General features: G+C 45.9%; 1 protein-coding gene across 1 annotated transcript in view; it reads right to left on the minus strand.

Moving 5' to 3' along the window:
- The window catches only part of znf407 (zinc finger protein 407), a 138,069-nt gene that overhangs the window by 77,262 nt on the left and 43,307 nt on the right, over nt 1-17,500 (minus strand). The gene's annotated exons all lie outside the window — the stretch shown is intronic.

Consider the following 17,500-nt stretch of genomic DNA (forward strand, 5'->3'; position numbering starts at 1 on the left):
ATACACTGTGTGACACTGAACGTGTCACATTTAAATGAAGCAAGTCTAATACAAAAGGATGTGTGTAGACACACACACACACACACACACACACAAACACACACACACACACACACACACACACACACACACACACACACACACACACACACACAGACACACATACGAGCCTGGGTAGCAAACAAACGTGACACGACAGGCCGGGAGATCAGTCGTGGGCCTGACCACAGTGGCGGAGCCCTGTCTGAAGCCCTTTTTTCCAGCGAGCATTCTAACGGCGTCTGAAAGGAAAATGGCGGCATGACAGGCCTAACTGGTGCAGAGATTATAGAGTTTCGTCTGCTGCCTTCTCTCAAGGCCTTCTCCCCCAAATGTAGCGAGACAATGACCACATCTAAAAATAAAAATCAATGAGAGGGAAGGGAAAGGGAGGGAAAGCGACAGGATCATTCGTAGGGCTGAGCATTCTTGTGGCTCGGGGTGTCACACACTATGTGGCGCTCAACAGAGAGAAAGAGAGAGAGAGAGTTAGATAGAGAGAGAGAGAGAGAATGAGAGAAGAGAAAGAGAGATATCTGTTCCGTCCTTTGCTCCAGGGCTCCCTGGCACTTCAGTTGGGCGGCTTGCGCGACGTCTCGACAAGTTTGTCTCTTTGACTCTTCCTCTCGCGTCCGCTTTGTCGGGAGACCTCTCCCTTCTCTCTCTTTCCCTCCTGTCTCTCTATCTCTTTCTCCCGTTACTGCCTCTTAGCGTTTGACATTTCCGAGGAGGAAAAAAAAAACGCATGCACAATTATTTCATACTTAAAGTCACCCTGACAGTGACTCTGGCGAGGGCCAAAGCAGTGATCTGCATGCCCAGAGGCCAAATGCATCCCCTCCAGTACCCCACCCCACCCTCATGTCCATCTACTCCCAAAAGCTGTCACTAACAGAAGCTCACATACATATTCAAAGAGTGCTTTCCCTCGCTCCCTGCGTTATTTTTTTATATTACTCCGTTCTGCTGAATGTGTGTGTGTGTGTGTGTGTGTGTGTGTGTGTGAGTGTGTGTGTGTGTGTGTGTGTGTGTGTGTGTGTGTGTGTGTGTGTGTAAGACAGACAGACAGACAGACAGACAGACAGACAGGCAGAGGGACAGACAGACAGAGGGAGAGCAATAGAGTGTGTTTGTGTATATATGCAAATCTGTTTCTTTTCTTTTTTTTTTGCCCCTCTTCTTTTCCCCAGAAATCCAGTCATCCGTCCAGAACATGGCCCGCGAGTGAAGTCTCTGAGCGTGTGACTACCTTTCCACCTCACTGCAGAAGAATGACATGATCAAACACAGGAGCTTTTCCCCGACACCACCGTCAGCTGCCTGCCTGTAGTGATGGCTACAGCAATAAATAACCTGAGTTTGCATTTGTTGATGTTTATAAATACTATTTTTTTCAAGCAAATAAATAAATAAATAAATAAGTATACAAACTGCAAACGCTTTGATTTTTATCTGAGTTTGTGTGTAAAAAAGGGCTTGCCAACGATGCCGTTAATTATGTATTACAGCTGTCCTTCATAAACATAATTACAGAGTGCTGAAAGGCAATCGGAATGATTTGCATATGCCTATGAAAGACAAGACATATGCAAAAATATGATTTTAATTAGCATTCTTTGATAGGGGGGGTTACAAATCAAACTGGCATGTTGTGAGTGAGATTTAAATCTCAACTCATGTTATTTATTTTTTTGTCTCCCTCTTTCTCTCTCTCTCTCTATTTGGTAGTGAAGGTGAGGAGAGGAGGCTGTGGAATTAATTTGATTGTGAGATTACACCACAACTGGTTCTGAGGCAATAGAAAGCATCTGGCGAGGGCGCCTCCCTGTTCAACTGCGAGAAGAGACAACGGGAAAAACAGAGAGAGGAGAGAGAGAGAGAGAGAGAGAGAGAGAGAGAGAGAGAGAGAGAGAGAGAAGAGAGAGGAGGGATGAGATAGAAGAGGATAGGATAACTGCATAGACTAAACTACTGTAACCTCTTTGGAACGGTTTCCCGTACATGAATCAAGCGTAGTCTTTTTCAAAGGAGATTTGCATTCAAGTTTGCTTTTAGTTTAGGACCCTGGGTTCTGTAAAGGCAATGGTTTTGGTTCTGAGATGGTGATGACAGGAAGAGGTTTTTGTGGCTATATATTGGTATACCCCTTTATCTTGTGATAAAGACAAACATACTTTAGGAGTCTTTTTATAAGGCCCTGAAAACAGTCATTCACACCTGCATTCTCCCAAATATCTCTTCTCCCCGAACAAATGTCCACCTGACAAGACTGTCTGTGGCCTGAAGGACTACCCCTAATACCATCCCAGATAAAAAAAAAAAGAACGAATCTGATTTCACATTCTCTTCCTTGGCCTAATCGGAAAGGCACAGCTCGTTAACTGTGTGACACGCTGCTACTGCAACGATAAGCCAGGAGACATGGCTCAATTACTCTGAATGTATTTTTATATGTGCCCCCCCCCTCCCCCCTTCACAGCAGATGAAAAAGATAACGTATCAATGCTCAATATAAACAACTTAATGCGGCTCGTTCGCCGTTCCTTGATGTGCAGATCGGATGTAAATTAGGCGGCCCCTTCGCTGCGGTTTCACCAGATCCCCTCTGGCAAAGCATGCTGGGCCTGAGTGATGTCACTCCACATGGGACATGAGAAAATGGTGACATGGCCGGGGGTAAGTAGTCTTTGGCTTCAGGCAGGGGGGTGGGTGAGGAATGAGGGTGATGGTGATGGTGGTGGTGGTGCTGGTGGGGTGGGTGGGGGGGGGTAAAGATGATGGCATCAAATACCGTAAAAACATCCCGACGAGTAAGTTGACACCTTGACGGAGGGTCCGAGGCTAGGATCATCACATGGCTTCTCTCCCCCAGAAATGTTCCGCACATTAGAGCGGCATGGCATCAAATAAATAACGTAAACAAAACCAGCAGTGGTAGGCAGTTCTCTGGGAAGACGGGTGGGATGGGGGGGGCTGCCAGGGGATGAGAATGAGGGGCGTAAATCAGCCCCTGTGGTCCAGTAGTGGAGTCAGGACTCCTACAGGGACGAGGGGGATGGGGGACGTGTGTGTGTGTGTGTGTGTGTGTGTGAGATGGGGCCACTGGGGCTGAGGCCCCACATGGCCCCCTGGCAGAGAGACACGGCTGCAGACAGATCTAGGAGACAAGCATGGGCTGTTTCTTGCACATTATAACAGACTGAGGGATGTGTATATTGTGGAGGAAAGAGGAGAGATGTGGGGGGGGGGTGTATATGAGGACCATTCAGGGCTTATAGTGTGTGTGTGTGTGTGTGTGTGTGTGTGTGTGTGTGTGTGTGTGTGAGAGAGAGAGACTGGGGAAGCTGACTGCCTTGCGCGCCAGTCCTAATGATGGCGTCCACCTGCTGTTTTAATGTCACGGCTCTGGCAGACTCCATCCCTCAGTGATGGCGGGAGCAGCAGGTAGATTGAACCCCCCCCCCCCCCCTCTCCCCCCATCCTCACACACACACACACACACACACACACACACACACAGTACCCCCCTCCTGGTTAGAGCATGCGAGGACGACTCGCCACACACCATTACTCACTGCTCTTTACGGCGAAGGAGGACCTCGCTGAGAGCAGCCTCACACCTCCATGCCAATACACCGCCCGATGGCAAAATGAGTCACATAACCAAGCAGAAGAGAAGAGAGAGAGACAGAGAGAGAGAGAGAGAGAGAGAGAGGGAGGGGGAAGAGAGAGAAAGAGAGAGAGAGAGAGAAGAATGAAGGAAGAGAGAGGTGATTGAGGGTAAAACAGGATGAAGAGAGACTGATGTGGAAAAAATGATGAAATGGGGAAAGGAAGAAGGAAGGAAGGAAGAAAGGATGACAGAGTGATGAGGAAGAAACGAGAGAAAGAGAAAAAAAGAATAGAAAGATAAAAACAAACTTCCTGGACAGAAAAAGTGGCAGCTTTCTATCAAGCTACCAATAACTTTTCTTGACTGCTGGGGTCTCTTGTCTTGCATTTGGTGTTTGGTAAATCTACAGTTAAATTTAGCTGCTATGAAATCATCACTTCCTTTACTTGTTTTCCCTTGTACATCAAACACCATCGCGGCGCTCACTGACAGGTCTAAATTCAGAAAACAGCACCGTGAAAGTGATGGAGGCCTCGGATAGCGGAGAAAAAAAGAGGGATGAAGAGAGAGAGAGAGAGAGAGAGAGAGAGAGAGAGAGAGAGAGAGAGAGAGAGAGAGAGAGAGAGAGAGAGAGAGAGAGAGTGAATGTCCTGCCGCGCGCTGCAGACGAGTGGCGTTGAGAGGCAGGTTGACACTGGAGCAATCACAGGAGACAGATGGGGGATTGAGAGGGGCCACTCCTCTGGAAATTAGCGCAGATTAGCACGTGGGGCCATGCTGCAGCTCTGAGCAGGTGTTTAATGGAAACCTGCAGCTTGAGGGGGTCGGCTGAGGGGGGTGGCATGGAAGGCGGGAGTGGGATAGGAGGGAGGAAAATATATTTAAAAAATGAACTAAAAATAGGTGACACCGAACAGATGCAGAAAGAAGTAGGCAAGGAGGAGGAAAGTGATAGACATAAAGAGAGAGTGAGAGTGAGAGTGTGTGTGTACAGTATGTGTGTGTGTGTGTGTGTGTGTGTGTGAGTGAGAGAGAGAGAGAGAGAGACAGAGAGAAAGAGAGAGGCTGATACTGAGAAAGTAACTTTCAGAATTACACAAATATGAAGATTTAGTAGAGGGTATGAGAGATAGGATGGGGAAATATGGAAAGATGCAGTAGAAGCTGAGGGACATGTGCTGAGGAGAGAAACACAGAGAGAGAGAGAGAGAGAGAGAGAGAGAGAGAGACAGAGAGAGAGAGAGAGAGAGAGAAGTGCATGTGTGTGTATCACGGAGGGAGGGAGGGAAGAAGAAAGAAAGAAGACAGGCTTAAGTGGAAATGAGGAAGCAAATGACATGCAAGGAGATGAGAGAATGAAAGAGTGAGAAAAGGAGAGAGAGCGTGAAGGAGAGAGAGGGATGGAGAGATGGAACAGGAGAGTGAAAGAAAGAGGAGAGTGAGAGACTGAGAAAGATGGGGAGAAATAAGCAAATCCTGGGCTGTCAAGTCGTTTGATGGAAAGAGGTCTGACTGCACATCAATATCAGCTCGTCGTGACATCCGCTTATGGCTATCACACAACACTGTCGTCAGCCCTCCAGTCCAAAAAACAGCCCGTCGAAAATGATTTTTAACATCATTACATAGAAAAAAAACAGCCACTTGATCATCCCTCAAACACTATTTTAATAAAAGGAGCCAGATGAAGTGGGCAATATTAGCTTTGTTGGTCAATCACTGTCAGAACGCAGGGGGGAACAGACAGCCCTCAGTTACAATTTGGGCCTTGGCGCGAGCCTGTGAAGTCTCTGGGCGAACGTTGCCTGCGTGCGGATTGTTCCGGGCCCTCCGATGATCCATCAGCTGTTTTCATTCACTTGTGCTTGTGATCAGTCTTGGGTAATGCAGATGCGATCTGACACCTTGATCTGAAGCTCACCACGGCTCAAGCTGACAGCTTTTCCATCTCAAATGCACCCCATCCCCCTCCTCCCATCCTCCTCCTTTCTCCACTCCCTTCAACTCCAAGACGGAAACACATGAGAAATGTAACAGACAAAGCCTAAACGTGCTACAGTCTGTGTACTGTCATTAGCTTTTTAAAGAAACACTGTTAAACAAATTCACATTGTTTTAAGAAACTGCAGTGGTGAGTGGACTGTGGGGAGAGAGAGAGAGAGAGAGAGAGAGAGAGAGAGAGAGAGAGAGAGAGAGAGAGAGAGAGAGAGAGAGATACAGCACAGTCCCTTTTCACAATTACGGTAATGAGAGCTGCATTCAGGGCTGCACATGTTGAGTCCCGACGCAGTGCTTAAAGTAAACCACTCATGTGTGGATGCTGCTGCTTCTACTCCAGGTTCACAGGAAGACACTATTCTATTTTATTTTTCATTTGGTACCAAGACAGAGTCTGTTTGGGTAAGACTTGCAGAATGTAGATGTCGTACCAAGGCAACACATGGATTTCTGTATTGTGTTCTGTTTGAATGCCACTGTTTTGTATCAGCAATGTTAACTTGCAGAAAAAATAAAAATACACAGAGATAAAAAAAGGTAAAACAGAACTTCAGCCTGTACTGCATCTAACTGGGAAGGATTGGGCCTGGATGTGGGGAAAAGAATGTATGTATGTATGTGTGTATGTGTGTGTGTGTGTGTGTGTGTGTGTGTGTGTGTGTGTGTGTGTGTGTGTGTGTGTGTTTCCCAGCAGCCTCTTCGTCGTGTGATGAAGAGCGCACGCTAGCAGGCTGGCAGTGCAGGCAGCCTCGGCGGAGCACACAACCGCAATCCTTAAAGGACAAAGCAGGAGCGCTTTGCAAATGGTTGTATTTTAAAATGTTGTTAGCCTCCCCAGCTAATTTATTCCTCTTTCTCTGTCTCTGAAGTACAGTTAGAGATATAAAAAATATATGTGGTTTTCTTCAACCCCCCCCCCCTCACTCGCTCTCTCTGTCCCTCTCTCTATCTCTCTTGTTTTTTCTCTGTCTTTCTTTCTGCTCTCCCCTTCCTCCTCTCCCTCTCTCTTTTTTTTCCTGCTGCTATGTGTTAAATCATTAAACAGAAGTCCTGCTCATTATCTCCCTAAACAAAACTTCTCTTAAGCCAAATAAATCACAAACCGCGCCGCTAACAGCCGTGAAAGGATAAATTACCAAGTGGCTCCCTGGCAGCGCTGGTATTTTAAAAAGCTTGCTGCACAATTTCTCTGCTGTATGGTAATTTGTAATGCTGCCTTGCTTTATGTTCATAAGGTCTGGTCAGGTATGTATACATGAGGGACAAAAGTGGGTGGTGAAATGGTGGCGGCGGTGGCGAATGAGGTGGTATCTGTGTTATTTGTTTGCACTGACTACTAAAGAGAAGAGAGGGGTGGGGTGGTGGGGTGTTGTTTTTGTTGGACAGGCTTTGTGGAGGATGACCACGACATATGAGGAGTGTGCACTCGCGCAAGGTGTTTACAAAGTGGCTTTACGTGGGCGCCATACATGTGTGCATGTGTTAAAAGCTGCGGGGGTAACCAAACACCTATGCTGTCGTTTTTTTTTTTTTTTTTGCATTTTGTTGGCACGCCTGATTCAGTCATCACTCGACTCTACCCTTAGAATAGTTCCGAGGCGCGTTCTGTCCATTTCAAGAGACGGTGGCTAACAAGTCAAGGAGACTTGTTCCAAGAGCTGATGTTGTTTACCGAAAGGTGCAACTGCTAATTGGGCCCCGTCGCCCCTGCCCCCACCCCAACCCCTGTGGCCCTTTGGGGGATGGACGTGGACACAACCTTTGAGACACAGCACCGCCACCACCACCACCACCACCAGCAGCAGCACCATCGCGTCCTCCACCCACACCGCCTCCTCCAGAGCACAGATTAGTGCCGCAGAACACACCTCTATTCAGGTCTGCTTACTGAGGTCTGGCCTCCGGAGAATAAACACTAACACCTCTGATGAGACTTGTGGAAAAAAAAAAATGCCAAACAACTCAGGAGGGGGCAGGAAGAAAAGAAAGTGGAAGAGAGAGTGAGACAGAGAGAAAGAGATAAAGAGAAAGGGGAGGGAGGGGGGGATGGGGGGGGGGGCTTTACAAAAACATGATTTATTTAGTCTGTTTACTGTTTACACTATCCGCCATTCCTTTGAGGACAAATTAAAGAGGGGAGCGAGAAGAAAAAAAGAAATAATTAACTTAATCTCAAAAGAGGAAAAAATATAGAGGGGGGGGGGGGCAAAAGGGGAGTCCAATGCAAGTTTGTTTGTTGCTTTTTTTCCTCCCCTCTTGACACCTTCTGTGGTAGAAACAGGGCTTTACGGGCCAATTCATTATCAGTGGCCACACATTAGCTCAATGTCTGGGTTGTTAGACTGCCTTCATTTTCAAGCTGTCACTTCGCTCACTTTTTTATATGAATAATAGCTGCGGAGATAGTCAATATTACATTTTCAAAGCAGGTCCATTTTTAAGGCATAGGAGCGAAGCTGCCACTATAAGTGGAATGCAATCCAATATTAAGGGGGATATTTATTTATAACACAAATGAGACATCTTAGGAAAGGCACTGGCATACTCACTGAAGTATACTCATATAGACTACTTGAAAAAGAATTCTACCAGTAATTTCAAATTCCATCTACAAAGCTAGCTATGCTAACAGTCTGCGTGTGTTACCCTCTGCTTCTGGTGTAGACCTACTGAATTTTAACAGTTACAGTTTTTAATACTGTTTAACTTTATTAAACTCTACAGCCGTTTTCAGATTACTGTGACTGGTCACCCATGAATAACAACACATATGTGGAGAGCATTTGAAACAAATGTAACAAATGTTTTAAAAATGCAACACAAGTGTGAAAGACAGTGACATCTGATGAAACACTGAAAGAGTTCATCTCTGCAAGCCGAAGGGTTGACCTCCCATCTGCTGAGGGACTGCGCAACATGAATATCTAAACAAAGGCGAGCTTGTGCATTGTGAAGCTTGACCTTCCACCCTCCATACATTTCTGCCCAGCACCTAATGCTACTACCTTCACACCAACATGCGTTCATGGAACGGGCGCAGCTACACCTTTCTGTTGTTTGTTTATTGTTGAGCGAGGCAATGTTTGGCTGTTATTGTTTTTGTTTGGCTGAGCATTTGCCATCTGTCAGCTAAGTCACCAAGACAATGTGGTGAATTTGAAGTTTACTGATGCAGGAGTATCTATCAGGACCTTCAGAGTAAAACTCTGCTGGTGAAGTCTTATAAAAGCAAACCAAACACAAGTACACAACACACACAGTTGGTAAATGAAGATCTTTTTTTTTTCCGCAAGCACAGGTTCTGTGTTGAGTGGCCACACAATACTTATTAATAGTCGCCTGAGGAGCTGGGCAGGGACCTGTTTGTTTGCCTCTGCAGAAAAAGTGCAGTGAAACCGCCGCCACGGTCTGTAAAAATTACACTGCAACACATCCCATTACCATAACTAAACGCCAAGCGAGGGAACCTTGAGAGGGCTGCCGACATTCATTTCGCTGCCATTTTAAGTGGCAATTGTGTGACATTGCTGTTCAGTTTGTATTATTATTTTTTTTATTTTCCGAGTCCAACACATTTAAATTGCAAAAAAGGTCTCCCTCAGTCATTGGGCTATAGAGGGCACAGAGTGATACAATATGTATTGTCAGAACCCCCCTGCACGTCCCCACCACTTCCCCTCTCAGAAATATGAGGAGACAAAGCAGAAGTAAAAGAATAAATAAACAAAAAAAGTAAGTAAATAAAGTGTGACATGTAAATGAGGGTGACGAAAGCGCACCCTCAGCCTGTTTGGGAGACGGCTCGGCCATTCATCACCTGAGCCGTGTGGCAAGCGCTGCCTCCCGTTCCTTCGCATAATTCGCATATTCTAATGAAGCCCGAATATGCAAATGAGGACGACCTTTTCCTTTTTAGCTTTCCCCCCCCCTCTTCCTCCTCCATCCTTTGGCGCAACTTTACATTAATGCCAACCAGCGTCCAGACTCGGGCATAATGACTATTAAGAGCAGCAGCACATGTGACTTTTGTGACACCAACTTGGCGAGGCGCCGTAATTAGCCTAATCTATTACCGGTACCGGGCTTGTCAGCCACTCCTCTCGTTTCGTTCATTCGTTCTCAATCCCTCGCTCTCCCCTTCACTCGAAGCTGTCTTTCGTAGACAGCCCTGGCTGTCACACAGTTTATTAACTTCATCTGGCCGGGCAAGCCATCACTCATGTTCATAAAGTTCCCCCCCTTCTGCTCCTCCCTTTTCAGTGTCCTACTGGTTCTGAATACACACACACACACACACACACACACACACACACACACACACACACACACACACACACACACACACACACACACACACACACACACACACACAGCTGTGGGGAGTGAAGTGTGCTAGAAGTGTGCTGACATGAAGCTTCCCCTCTCTCTCTCTCTCTCTCTCTCTGTGACCCCTCTGAGCTTACCTGCTGACTGCAGGCCTGCACACTGCACATCACGCTGCAGATCACTGTGAAGCTCAGAGGGATGGACAGACAGGAACATACAGTAGGGGACTATGAGAGAAGAGGAGAGGAGAGGAGAGGAGAAGAAAGGGGATGGAAGAAGAAGAAAAAAAAGTTGCGCCTTCTCCCGGTGACTTTGAGCTCTCGCCCAGATGAGGAATGAATATTGAAATATTGAAATGAAAGATGCACTGCCACTGAGGGGTGAGGGAGTAGGAGTATGATGTCTCTTTCTGTGTGTGTGTGTGTGTGCGTGTGTGTGTGTGCGCTTGCTGGGAGGAGGAATCAGCGGCAGGGGGCCCGGGGAGGGAGTAGACAGGGGCCTTCACCCTTCCGCCAGCCAGCAGTCTATTCGGCCGACAGTTATGGATAGGAAACATTACTGAGGCTGGTAATTAAAGCAAAAACTAATACTGTCTCTTGGATGGGGGATTTCATAGCGAGAATCCATTTGTCACTGCTGTGCAGTCAGCAAGGCCAGATTGAATTACACACATATTTAGCTCAGTGGAACTCGGAGGCACCACTTCTGATGCTATCTATCTCCCGCGTCCGTCCATCGACTTATCTAATGGTCTATCTTTATACGCTATCTGTTTGCTTGTCTACCTATATGTTGGACTACCACTGTTTGTATCGAGAAAATTAATCACATTAGAGGTTATGTGTATTAAGATGCACTTTGTGCGCACACATCCCTATTCCCAATTGCCTCTGACAAACCGAAGCAAGCGGCACACATTAAAAGTGCTCGGTGCATCACAATTAGCTCCACTTTTCCAGGACCTTTTCTTAAGCCCTTGTTTCCTCTGGTGCCCAGAGACTAGTTGGTGAGAGTTCACTCGTTTTATTTCATTGGTTACAAAGCAGGGTGATGCCCTGGGTTCAGGGTTCAGCCTTGATTACAACATTGGGTATAACTGTTCTTCAAAAGAATAGTCTGAACATATATTTTGTAGATTTCATACGGAGCTAAATTGGGACACTGTATATCACTGCATACACAGGATTTTCTTTCTGGAGTTGCTGAGGGTTTTTTGGAGCCATTTGTCATAATCCACAAGTGCAAGTGACATTTGTTAGTGTTTGTATTTAGGGGAAATTAACTTTATTTCAGCTCATATAGCTACTACTTACTACCAAGTGAGCTAGAAAGCTTGCTAGCTAAGATAATGTTTTAAATGTAATTTATTTGAAATTGTAATGCTGTTGATGTACATTCTGTCATCAACAGCATTATGTGGCATCTAGGTTTCAATATCTATGCTGCTAACAACTCGCATAGCTTTCTAAGCTAGCACTAGCTGGTTAGCTAGCTCGGTTCACAGACACAATGAATTTTTCATTCCATGTTCAAAAGAGTGATTCATTGGTATCAGACACAATTCTACATAGTAATATAATACACAAAAATCTGTTTATCTTCTGTTATTGCTTGTGACGAGAAAAGGTTTATGTTGTGATGTAAAATGACACTCCCGCTTATGGAGACCAGAACTGCCCCCCTTTTGTTCCAATAGAAGCGAATTACGTTGATCTATCTTGGTTAGTAATCAAGCATCTTTGATTTAGCCTGCGTCTGATACAGCAGGAGAGAGAGCCTGGGAGTCGGCCTTGGAAAGGCCAGCAGAGGATCATGGGATGCCTCGACTGCCAGATGCTGCCAGACTGCAGACGTAGTGACACTGAGCATGTCACAAGGTGACGGCTCCACTCTGCTCGGACCAGTCAGGCTCGGGGCGTTGTGTTACACACACACACACACACACACACACACACACACACACACACACACACACACACACACACACACACACACACACACACACACACACAGACAGAGCAGTTGTCCGCTCTGAGGTCTGACACACACATCCCGCCTGACAGTAGAAACACGGAACGTCTCAGTATCCCCTAAAGACTACCAGTGATGCCATGAGAGACAGGAGGAGAGCAGGAAAGGAGGGAGAGATGAAGGGGAGGGAGGGAGAGAGGGAGAGAGAAATGATAAAGCAGAAAGACAGAGAGAGGGAAAGAGTAATAGGGTGAGACTGAGAGAAAGCATGTCAAAGAGACAGGCGGACGGTCCGAGAGGGAGCAATGAAGAATAAGCAGAGAGAGAGAGAGAGAGAGAGAGAGAGAAAGAGAGAGAGAGAGAGAGAGAGAGAGAGAAATGAGCAGTACAAAGGAGGAAGAGCTAAATACAAAAGAAAGGGGAAGAAAAGATGAGGAGAGGTAAAATAAAAGAAGTGGAAATAACGACGAGATAAAAGAGAAGAGGGGGATTAGCTGAAGATAAATGATGGGTAGGAAGCGAGGGATTGGAGAAAAAGACAGAGAGACGGAGCATGCAAGAGAAATGGGCAGATGAGAGAGTAGAAAGAGGAGAGGGGGAAGGAGGGAGGAGAGACCGGAGAGGCTGATCACTGTTGATCTTCACGATAAGCGCTCTCGACAACTTGTGACCAAAGTGCTGCTCCAACACTAATCGGCCGTGAAGGCTGACCCGCAGCTAGGCAGCGCAGCTCAGCTCCGATCGGGCCGGCCGGCCGCCGCTGACGAGATCAGGCCGGACAGGAGACATCCAGCCATCAAAACTCGCTGAGAAAATCGTGACACGGCCCTCGACGCAGTGAGGGGAGACATGGAGAGAGAGAGAGAGAGAGAGAGAGAGAGAGAGAGAGAGAGAGAGAGCGGGAGAGAAAAGGAGGCAGAGAGACAGGGAGAAAGGAAGGGAGGATGAAAAAAACCCGACAGTGATACTTTGCACTTGGCAGGCAGAAGCTGACCTGCTGGACTGATATGAGAAGAGAAGGATAGAGAGAGGAAAGGGGGGAGGGGAAGGGGGGGGGGACTAGGGAATATACTGAAGGATAAAAAATACTGTCAATTATCTATGATTGTTTTTAAGGACTAGAGATTGGTATCTTTCCTGTGTCCTTGAACTGTATGCATATGTGTGATGTGGGTGTCTGGGGTACGCTGACAGAGGAGGGAGGCAGACGTAGAGGGAAGAGAAACACTGCCTTGGCGTCGTTCAGTCCACTAACTACATTTTCTACCCCCACTTTTCACATTTTCTGTTCTATGCAATTAATTAACTCCTATAAGCTACATTGTGTGTGTGTGTGTGTGTGTGTACGTGATGTGTATACATGCAAATACATATAGTCATGAATATATTGATGTATAAATATTTTTAATCTATAGATAAATAGATGTCAGTGTATATGCTTTATATATCTTTATTTGCTATGTTTTGTTCTTGATGAGTTTGGGTTGTCTGATTTGCATCCTAGCTGTGTGCCACACCGCATGATTTCTGTCATATCTTTATCTATATCTGAATCCTCTACTTTTATTTCCATTGTACACATAGGAAATCTGAGGGAATGACAACACAACATACTTTGAACAATGCATGAATGGGTTTGGAATGCTATCACAAGCATGCATGAGTAAACTATGCCCTACTCTCTAGCCTATTTAAGGTCTTTTTTTGCCCCCCCCCCCCCTCCACAACATGTAGCTATACACAAGAAACCATCTCTAGAACATATGACATCCAGCTTGAAACAAAATAGCAAGGCACCAGGAGGACCCATCAATACCACCAAGCTCACGCCTGGAAAAGGAATTGAGTTGATGCTGGAGGAGCAAACATCTACTGGAACGAGAGGAGACCAGATCTGTCTGGGAGGCACATATACAGTGTAGTCCCATCTGTCAACACAAGAACAGCTCCGCTCACTCTTACACTGGGCTCACACTGTGTGTGTGTGTGTGTGTGTGTATGTGTGTGTGTGTGTGTAAGAGCTATTCTATGGGCCTCTTTGAAAGTCAGGTCTTAAAGGTACAGTGTGCAATTTGGGCGAATGGTTGTTGATATTTCAGCTTTCAGCAACTTAAATTGCACTCTTCCCCTCAGTACTCATGTACCAACGTACCGATTGGCTGGAATAGTGTATGACTCACTCAAAGCCATTTTGTTTGATTCTCATTTACACAAAATTGTGTACAAGCCGCAGAGTGCAGACTGTGCATCAGCTATTTAAAGATTCTGACAAAAAGCACTATTGCTTTGAAACTGGAATTGGGGACTACACCTTTAAAGTCCATGAAAACATAAACAAAAAACTATCAACTGTACCATGGCTCTATACAAACTAGGAAAAACTGAAAACATCCTTCATCATTTCACTCTATTAGTGGCCAAGCAGGAGCACCACAGAGAGTTCCATGTGCGTTTGTGGAAGGGCAATGCGGCACTGAGATGTTCATTTCTATGAGAGCGTTCAAAACACAACATAAATCTTTCAACATGCCGTCACCTTGTTTGCTGAGCTGACACGACAGAACGAATTAATTGTAACGTCAACTTTTTACTGAGCAGAACCACTCCCAACTCCCAATAAATACTTTCTTTGATTCACAAGCTTTTTAAGGGGATCTGTGAACACAAATGTGCCATATATTCTTACATAAATATTTTCTTTTCTTCCCCTCCGTTGCCAAGTCGGTATGATGGTCATCACAAGGAAAAATGAAGACTTTTTCTTTTAAACAGTTTGTTTCTTTTAATGTTGCATGCTGCTACCTTTTCGTTTTTTGTATTTTATTTTATTTTTTGTTTTTGCAGTTACTAATGATTACTGGCCCTCAGCGGGACTCTCCATTCAAAATGTGAGCATTGTACAGAAAGCACATAAAAGTAATCATATCTGGCAACACAAATCATCAGGAGCTTAGGCCCCCCTTTAGGACAATTACCGTACACACAGCCTGTGTAACATGAGGTAGGAGCTGTGCATGTGTGTGTGTGTGTGTGTGTGTGTGTGTGTGTGTGTGTGTGTGTGTGTGTGTGTGTGTGTGTGTGTGTGTGTGTGTGTCTATATATATGACAAAGTGTTGGCTCCGGAGGCAAATTTATTCCAGGTTTTTAATATTTCATAGTAATTCCAGGACACGGGGGGTGGGCGGCCAGTCGTCGTGGCGACACAGTCGATTGACAGTGGTCATTCCAGCAGCTGGGGGATATGCTGAAAGCGTGAAAACCAAAACATAACCAACAGTTTACCTTCTATTACAGTTAATCAATGGGCGGGAGACCGAGGGCAACTGAATAGCCGGCTCAAGTTGCGTTCTGGATGACAGGACACCAATAACACAGGCTGCTGAGGCCCTGGGCTCAGGGGGGAGTCTAACATACTTGCACACACACACACGCACACACACACACACACACACACACACACACACACACATAGAAAACAGTATCCTTCTACTAGCATATATCACACATCACTATCCTGCTACACACACACACACACACACACACACACACACACACACACACACACACACACACACACACACACACACACACACACACATCTAGGCCCTCCAGGTAGCCAGCTAAAGAGTGGGAGGTGTCAGAGCAGAGAGTGATTTGTCTAATGCCGCTCTAGAAATATTTTCCTGTATCGATCTGATGTTCACAGATGCTATCTCTTTACATGAGGCGCAGACCTCTGGAGCCTGAATAGAGAAGACACATACACACACACACACACACACACACACACACACACACACACACACACACACACACACACACACACACACACACACACACACAAATCACAAAGAGACATCCACACACATTGCTCTTTTGCCACGCAAATACATAAACACTCATTCACTTACACATACACACACAAACACACACACACAATACATATCATCTATTTATTTATTGATGAGTGTATTTGTTCATTAAAATTCTACTTGGATTGTTCTAAACTTCATAAACATTTTATGCCCCATCTCAAGCAAGCAGGTTGTAAGGAGTAATGCATTCGGTCTGATGGCGTAAAAGGCCCTATCCTCTCTCCCCTAGTAGCCTCATGCATCATAAACAGCTTTGTAATGTGGAACACTGGACAGAGCCCATCTCCTTTAATATGTCTCAGACGCTCCTGCTACAAGAGCACATTCTTCACAACATATGGCGGAAACCAATCCATAACAAACTAAAAACACAGATGACTCAAGAACTTAATTTGTTCTGTTTTTTTTTTGTTTGTTTTGTTATTTATGTTTGGTCATGTGTTTTATGTTCAACAGGGTGGCTATAATTAAGGGGGGAAAAAAAACTAAATTCAACGGATTAGACTGAACTCAAGGGCACAGCAGTGTGAGAGAGGGGTGTGGTATAATGGGCGGTGAGGGTAAGAGTGACTCAAGTGCACAGAAAGAGCCATAGCAAAAGAACATGGGCACACCAGCTTTTGAGTGTGATTGAATGAAACGTTTCAGTTTGCCATATACATTGTGATTTCAAGTGCCATGTTTTTTCAAGTTTTAGGTGGGATGTTTGGTGAAATTTACACAGACATTCCAAATTCATCAGGTGTATACTTCTGGTCCCATCTGTGTGTTTTTTTTTTTTCACACAGGTTATAGTGGCACCATCCGTTTTGGAGGAGTATGCTGATGACGGTCAGTTCAGAGTTGAGTTTGGGTCTTCTCAGTGCATCTGTGCTGATGGAGTGCGAGTCTGTCTGCCCACACCAACCCCTGCCCTCATTGAGTGGATGCTGGGGGTGTTTGTGTTTGTATGGTTTGGCTATGCATGTCTATTTGTGTATGTGTGTATAAACATGGACAAATGTGTGTGTGTGTGTGTGTGTGTGTGTGTGTGTGTGTGTGTGTGTGTGTGTGTGTGTGTGTGTGTGTGTGTGTGTGTGTGTGTGTGTGTGTGTATGTGTGTCTGTGTGTCTGTCTGTGTGTGTGTGTGTGTGTGTGTGTCTATGCATCTCGAAGCGTGCGTGCGTGCGACTGTGAGGATGTACAGTATGTCTATGCTACAGATCCTCGGTGAAACGTGTCCCAGAGCGAGCATGTGTTTGTCTGCTTGTGCATGTTTGTGTGCGGATGTGTCAGTGAGTGTGTGGGTTTGTATACACCGGCATCTCTCTCTTCTCTCTGTTTCTGCCCCCCCCCCTCTTTTTTTCTCTCTCTCTCTGCATGTGCGCTCCATGTTTATTTATACAAATAGGCAGCCGGCAGCAGGTGTGCTGCTCCAGAAGTGCGTTGGAGGTGCGCTCTACGCCCCGCCCCTCTCCTCTCGACTCCTCTCCTCTCCGCTCCTCGCTCCTCTCCCTCAACCAGATGTGCGCCTGACCCTGCTGCCCGCCGTCTCTCATGCAAAAAATAAAAAAGCCCCGGTGATCGTGGCACTCCTCCGAGCTGCCAACTGTCACAAACAATGGGCAATATGCATATTGTGGGCTCCAGCTTTGCTACAGCTTGCTTACAATGTAAATGACATTTCCCTCGAGTGCGG

This window comes from Alosa pseudoharengus, unplaced genomic scaffold (assembly GCF_046254945.1).
Source record: "Alosa pseudoharengus isolate Yale_2024_CS ecotype anadromous, Long Island Sound unplaced genomic scaffold, YU_APseudo_1.1 YU_APseudo_1.1_scf_12, whole genome shotgun sequence".
Classification (NCBI taxonomy): domain Eukaryota; kingdom Metazoa; phylum Chordata; class Actinopteri; order Clupeiformes; family Clupeidae; genus Alosa; species Alosa pseudoharengus.